Source organism: Oreochromis niloticus, linkage group LG7, assembly GCF_001858045.2.
Source record: "Oreochromis niloticus isolate F11D_XX linkage group LG7, O_niloticus_UMD_NMBU, whole genome shotgun sequence".
NCBI lineage: Eukaryota > Metazoa > Chordata > Actinopteri > Cichliformes > Cichlidae > Oreochromis > Oreochromis niloticus.
This window is the reverse complement of record NC_031972.2, coordinates 17,598,911-17,605,908: the sequence shown is the minus strand read 5'-3', so window position 1 is coordinate 17,605,908 and position 6,998 is coordinate 17,598,911. Positions and strand designations below refer to the sequence as shown.

Sequence of the window (6,998 nt, the reverse complement as noted above, 5' to 3'; positions counted from 1 at the left end):
GGTCAGGTCCGTCGTAATTTCCCATGGTTTAAGAACTGTTTAAAAAACACCCTTTCAATTATATTAAAATACACAAGATTCACTACTAGATTCACACATATACCATACATAACCCTATGGAAGTGGTGTATTTCAAAGAAATGTATCTTAAAGTAATTAAAAAAAAACCTTCTATATTATACAACTATTAAATGTATCTCAGTGGACAATATTTAATTTTATAAGAGCACTTTTTAAGAAACGTCGGGGACCTGGATACATACTCTGCTTCCATGACTTGGTACTGTGTTACTATAGGAACGGCTAAATGACAGTCCCCTCGCGGAGAGCCAATAGACAGCCACAGTAAGGTGTCTGGTTACTTCCAGTCAGCCCACGCGCAAAGGGAGGAGTTGTTCCACTCCTCAGCAGTAATGGTAACTTGGCTTCTCTGGTGGTGAGAGCAGTACTGTTTAGTGGCCAACAAGCGCAGCTTCTGAGGAGTTTCAGAAGACCAGATTTACTTTTTTTTTTCTTTTTTCATTCGCTGTGGCCAGCTTCAGTGGAAGTGGATTTTTATAGGTGACTGCTCCGCGGAAAGGTAAACCTGTTGCCTCTCCGCCTGTCTGCCTGCCTCGCCGACAGCTACGATCCAAGATGTTGCTTTGTGGATGGGATGGCGTCTGGTGCCGTTTGTATGCCCACTCATAACCTCGTCCGAGCACCAACATTTCCCTCACAGCTGATTTTGTAGCTCGTCTCGGCCGGTAAGCTTCTTATGAACCGCTCAGAAAGTGATGTAAACAAACTTTATAGTGTCCTAGCTAACTTTAGCCAAACCGGGATAACCGAGGGATTGAGTAACTCGTGAGGAGCCTCAAATACCGGAGGTTTTATGTCTTTTCCACCCCTTTTTTAAAAACTAATAACAAAACTAACATCGTCAGAACTACTAGCTGGCTGCGCTGTTGATATTTAACTAATATGTCTCGACCTTAAAAGTTATGCGTCATGTCTTGTTAACTTAGTCCAGAATCCCTGACAAATGGAGCATCTCTAAGCTAATCACATCGTATTGTAATTTTGCGAGGGTGGAAACACCACCTCAAAAATAGCACAAGACTAGCAGACTGACTTATTTCAAGTGATTCTACCTGGACATTTTTGGATAATTATGAGAAATGCGAATAACATTTTAGCGTACACTCTCCTTCTAAACCCTAGCAAAAGGTGAAGCGGTATAGTGTCTCTACAGACTGAAGGTTTTATCGGGGAAGGCAGCTTGGCCCCCTTCCCCCTTAACTTCACCGCTTTTCTATGGTAATTAACCTAAGGTCAGAGGTCAATTTGCAGACGATCAGGTTAGGCTGTGTGCCTGACCAGGTTTAAAGTGGCTATAATGGGGCACCGTCAAGAAAAAGAGGAAAAAATAGGAATATAGACAGTGGGTTGGGTTTGTGTGTGTGTGCTGGGAAGAGGTGGGGGGGAGCTGGAGTGAGGTTTTTTTTTTTGCAAAACCATGCTCTGCATGTCACTGTACTCATAGCAACCCTGTGATTAACAGAAATGGAGCGGATGAGGTCGAGACCAAAATGAGAAGTGAGGGCTGTTGGTCCAGAGCTGGGCTGATATTCAACAAAATAGTCTAAGCTCTCTTTTCTGGTTCCTACCCTGGCTTTGTTCAAAACAAAAACAACCAAAAAACAAGACAAACACCAACACTCAGAGATGATTAACAGGACGTACTTGGAAGGTACTGGTCCCATTGCTGTAATTGTCAGCATCCCTGTTTAGACATTAATAAGTAATGTGGAAAAGCATGTCTACTGATTGTACGTCAGTCAAAAATAATGAAAACTCACCACTGGGTTTTCCCATTTTATTTAGTTGAGTCACTCATGCTCTGCTCAGTTTCTTTCATAAGCAAACATGAGCAGGACACAGCTGTGAATACAACTGGAAATTAATTTTTGCAGTGGAGCACCACATCAGCTACTTTAACAGGTAGTGAAGGTTGAGGTTTTCAAACCATAATTCTGGCTTAAAGTTGCATTTTATGAACTCAGTAGCTTGCAGCCTAGTTAGCTATGTATGAATTCTCATTGCTTATGTCATAAGGCGTGTTCGCGAAAGATATCTTGATCAAGCCTTTCTTCAAATTCAAAACACACACACACGGGTGTGTTTTTTAAATACGAATCATGTGCTTGCAGGCTGCACAGTACAGTAAGATTCAGGGAATAGAGGTTCACTCAGAGTTTGGTACTGAATTTTCCTGGCATGTAAAACCTTCAGGACGATTTTCACCTCAGTGCTGGCGCAGGGTAACCCCTCTCCCCTCCCCACCACCTCTTACCAGCTTCTGTTCCAGATGTGCTTGCCAGCTGAGACCACAGCTCTGATGTTTGGAGGATATGAACAAATTCCTTCTCATATCTTATGAGTTGTGCTTTTGGAAGGAAGAGTGGAATCTGGTGCTTTTATGCCACATTGCCCCCAAAGTGCAGCTAGGCTTGTTTTCAGATGATTTCGAGCAGGGTTAGGTTTTTGTTTATTGCTGAGGGATGAACTTGGAAGACAGCAGGAAAACTGGAATTATGTGTGCTTCTGTTATTTAGCTGCAGGTGATTCTTTTCAAATCCATTTTGTGGACTGGTAGCCGTGACAGCGGAAGGTGGGAGGAAAGGAAAAGTGCAGAGTAAAGAACATTATCACGTTTCCAAGGATTATTTTCTTCAAAATCCTTGTGACTGTAGCCAAGGCTTTTAAACATGAACAGCAGCAGACTAATCTTTGTTTAGTTTCCCCTTTTTTCCTAGCTATGGTATGGGAATTCAGAGGAATATCTGGGAACAAACATCTCCACAGTTTGAAAAACAGAGAATGGGGCGCTGAGGTGGTGAAGGCTGTCTGGTCTCGCTGTTTTGGCCCGCTGCCTCCTAAGCACCCTCAATAATGAGCAGGACCGTAGTCCAATGAGAGAGAGGAGCTGGCCTGCACAGCAGCCTGAGTGAGGATAAAAAACATTCCACTGTAGGTCTCTGTTGAAATAACAAGGGCCACAAAACAATCGGGCTTCACAGCACCCGCTCTCCCCATTCTCATGGGTAATGAGCAAGATGGGTAGTATCCCACTTCGCCTCCAACTTCACGCCTCCTGATGGCTAGAATGGTTAACCTGCATTCCTGCATAAGAATTTCGGCCTGCTTACTCATTAACCCTCTTTTCCAGACTAAGATTCACTGAAAGGAAACTGTTTCACATATTATTTTCAGAAATAAAATACAGCGCTAGAACAGGCTGGTGACCCAGTTTATAGCAGATGAGTTCATAGTGCCAGACGTAACAACACTGGTACACGGCTTTTCTTTTGTGATGTCTTCTTAGGGGATGGTAATGGTTTCTGTAACACTTCTATCCCCAGAGAGTTTCATAGAACCACAACCATGTTGGATTTTTCATATTATCCACTTAAATGGGATTTGCTCACAATTTGGTGCGACTTTAGACCGATGGTCTTTGACATTTCTCCAGCTGACCTAAGAGATTAAGTAAAACCCTTTTTACTCTCTCTCATCCTCACACATAGTCACCCAACAACACTCCCTCAGTTGTCATGAAAGTTTTAGTCCAAGGTCTCTCAGTTCCCTGGTGACAAAAAGTGGAAAAATGGATTTTCAGATGCTTTCTGCTACTGATGATATAATGTAATATGATATATCAGCCAGTGACACTGGTAAATGCCATGTTTTTGTCAGTCACCAGTACTGATATTTGGATACTTCCCATCATGTTCTTGTGATTTTTTCTTTTTTCTTTTTCTTTTTTCACAGTTGTGAGATTTGCAATTTGCAAAAAAGGGAAATGTCATTAGACCAAATGAGGCCGCAGGTTTGGTCCAAGGGAAAGAGGAACACCTCAGAGCAGTAATATCATGTAATGCAGTCAAATTTCAAATGAAACATTAGGTGTGGACATGGTTGCTGTTAAGTTCCTTTTTGTGTCTTTGCTACATCTGATTGGCTGCCAACTTACGCGGTAGGGACACGATCTCGGCTGGCGGTTCTGATGCAGATAAGTTTTGGTTGTGTGCTAATACCTGGAACTGGTTGAACTGATTGGAGAAATGAAAGTCATCATCACGTGACACTTAAGCTTACCTTTCTACTTAGTTTCTTTGTAAAATTATAAAACAAAATATAAGAAATAGATTTATAAGTAAACATTTGTATTAAATTGCCATTGTTTGGTTAAAAACCAAATACTTAACAGGGCCAAGATATATAAGATAAACTTTTTGTTCACCTGTTTACGTTATTTACCTGATTTATTTACTTCCATTTCATTTTAGCTCATTGTGACAGGCTTAACTGTGCCTGAATTTGTGATTGCCTTAAGGACCTCTCCTCTCACACAAGCAGTGGTATGTTGAGTTGTCCTTTTAGCAACTAGTGCAAAATAAATTCAGAACAATATGGAACTGGACAGATCGCTACCAGTGCTCAGTGCTTCCACAGATACCTGAGCTACTTCTTTGAGTCAGTGTCAGACCGATATCTGATCCAAATATGAAAGATTTTAAGCTCAAAAATGTTTTAAGTACATTTTTTCAACAGAAAATGAAAATGAATTTAATGTGACGTTACACAGTCTGGTACATGTTTTAAGTGGCTGCTGTTTGGTTGATCTTTTATTGCAGTTATGCTTGTTTTCCTGTTTGGATTTCTTTTCTTGACTTTTTTGGCGGGACTTTTGTGTTGAGTTCTGATTAATGAAATCTTGTCTCAAAGCTGTGATCAAGCACATCTAAATACATTCACTCACCTTCACTTCATTAGGTACACTTATTGGTACTGAGCTGGACACCCTTTGTCTTGAGATCCATGTTGTTTATGCCAAATTCTGACCCTACTTTCTCAGTGTTGCAATAGAGTTCAAGACTCATCAGACCAAGTTGTTCCCAACTTCTAGGGTCCAATTTTAGTGAGCCAGTGTAAACTGTAGCCTCAGTTTCCTGTTCTTAACTGTTTTTCTGTTTACCTTTGTTTTAAGAAGTGGATGTTTGAGTTGCTGTTGCCTTACTATCAGCTCAAAGCAATCTGGTGAGAAATGACATGGGCTGTTTTATATTTAACATATTTAAATGCTAGTTGTACATTGATGCCAGAACAAGGTAACGGGCATAGTGTGAAGTAAGGCTGATGCTTGATATTGGCAGGTTATTCCTTCTTGCAGTTGTGCCCTCTGTCTGAAAGCCCCCCCCCCCCTTTTTTTTCTTTTGTTATCTGAATTTTACATCTTTAAATCCTCACTACAAACACACATTATTTTATAAATGCAACACAGTAATGCATATTTTAACCACGTACACCAGGCACACTCTCTGAATCGGTTGCATTGCCCTCGATATTTGCATATTTCCACATCAGGAAATATGCTGTAAAGCAACAATGCTTTACAGCTTTACAGTGACATTTTTATATCCTGGAGAAATTGCACTACAAACCAACACAACAGAGCCATTTATATGTGACACACATGCGCACGAAGACGCAAATATGGTCGTTTATGTTTGAATGAAGTGAAATGAGCTCACAGTTTCTGCTCAGGGTAAATTAGTCTGTAAAACTGGAGCTTCCTGTTTTGCTTACATTGGTATCATTCCATCACTCGATTGGGAAGATTAGCCAGAGCTGTCAGTGCAGCACAGTAGCTGGAGTTTAAAGAGGAAAAAAAAACAAAGCAAAACTACAGATAAGAGAAGATATTCCTTGTGCCATTTTCTCATTCAGTGGTTTGTAGGGTAGATTTAATGTAAATCATGTACGCAGGTTTAAGCAGGGGTAAATACATTGGTTAAATACATAGTATTGCATTGTTGTGGTATGTCGTGTTTGTAAATATGTGTTTCCGGTCAGCAAGGAGAACAAATCTGTGCATTTCTTACATGAATAAACGTAGGACTATAATTCTTAAATAAATTAAAGCATTATTTCACTTTGCAATAAGTTTGATTAATGACTCAGTAATTGGGCAGGAAAGCTAAAAGTCTAAGGTAAATATAGCTTTGACTAAAACAGAAAGTGTAATTTTCAGATGCTTTGTTTCATGGGCTGATTTGACCGTATATTATTCCTATTGTATATCAAAGGTGGAAAATATGTTCCCCTTTTTCCAGATTTATTGTTAAGCTCTATTATTATTTATTTATTTAGTCTGTGTGCTATATGGATGTGAAATTCTGGGTTAATACCAATGTTTTATAATACCAACATGGTGAATAGTCAGTGGCAGTGCAAATAATTGTTCTCTTTATTTATTTAGCATTTCTTAGATTTTCTTTGGCAGGTAAATTGTAACTATAAAAAAAATAAGTGCATTGTATTAATGTTTTTTTTTTTTAATTTAGAAAATTGACATGATAACGTCAGCCAGTGACATCACTAACTGTAATCTTTTTGCTGACACGCAGACATCCACCAACACTGGGCAGATATGGATGCCGCTACAGTTTGATAGTATGTCTGTGTCTGCACATCCTATTATGTTCATGTGATATCTCTTGAAAGCTTTGAGGAAATGTATTTAAATGAGACGCAAAACTCACTTGGATACAAGGCTGAACTGATTAGAATTTTGGTGGTCAGTGTTTAAGGTCACCGAGATCCTCTAACAAGATGGCTAACACATGTTTTTAAGTGCCAAATGGAAAAGAATATACAGCCCTTGGCAGATGTGGGTTTTGTTTTGTTTTTTTAATTCCATAAAAGGCAATTGCAGCCAAAGCTAGTAATATAACATGTTGTGGTGTTGCTGTCTTTTGTGAAAGAAACCTGTACATGCAAAGTTATTCACAGATGGACCCTTTAAAACAGTATCATGGAATTGGGTGGAATGTCGAAGTTATCCATATATCCAATAATATTTTAGCTTTAACTACTTCTAATGTATATCTCTGAACATGCCGTTTTTGTTTTTTCCCATAGTTCTTCTTTTTTTTTAACTATATTTATTGGCG

At 39.5% G+C, this 6,998-nt stretch overlaps 1 protein-coding gene across 4 annotated transcripts in view; it reads left to right on the top strand.

Moving 5' to 3' along the window:
- Positions 1-359: 359 nt before the first annotated feature.
- The window catches only part of ptpn13 (protein tyrosine phosphatase non-receptor type 13), a 53,053-nt gene continuing 46,414 nt past the window's right edge, over positions 360-6,998 (top strand). For 3 of the 4 annotated variants that reach the window (XM_013275213.3, XM_013275211.3, XM_013275210.3), the window contains exon 1: positions 360-746. The gene's annotated coding sequence lies outside the window, so the exon portion shown is untranslated. The remainder of the gene's footprint in view (positions 747-6,998) is intronic. The other variant, XM_019361000.2, reaches the window with a different exon arrangement.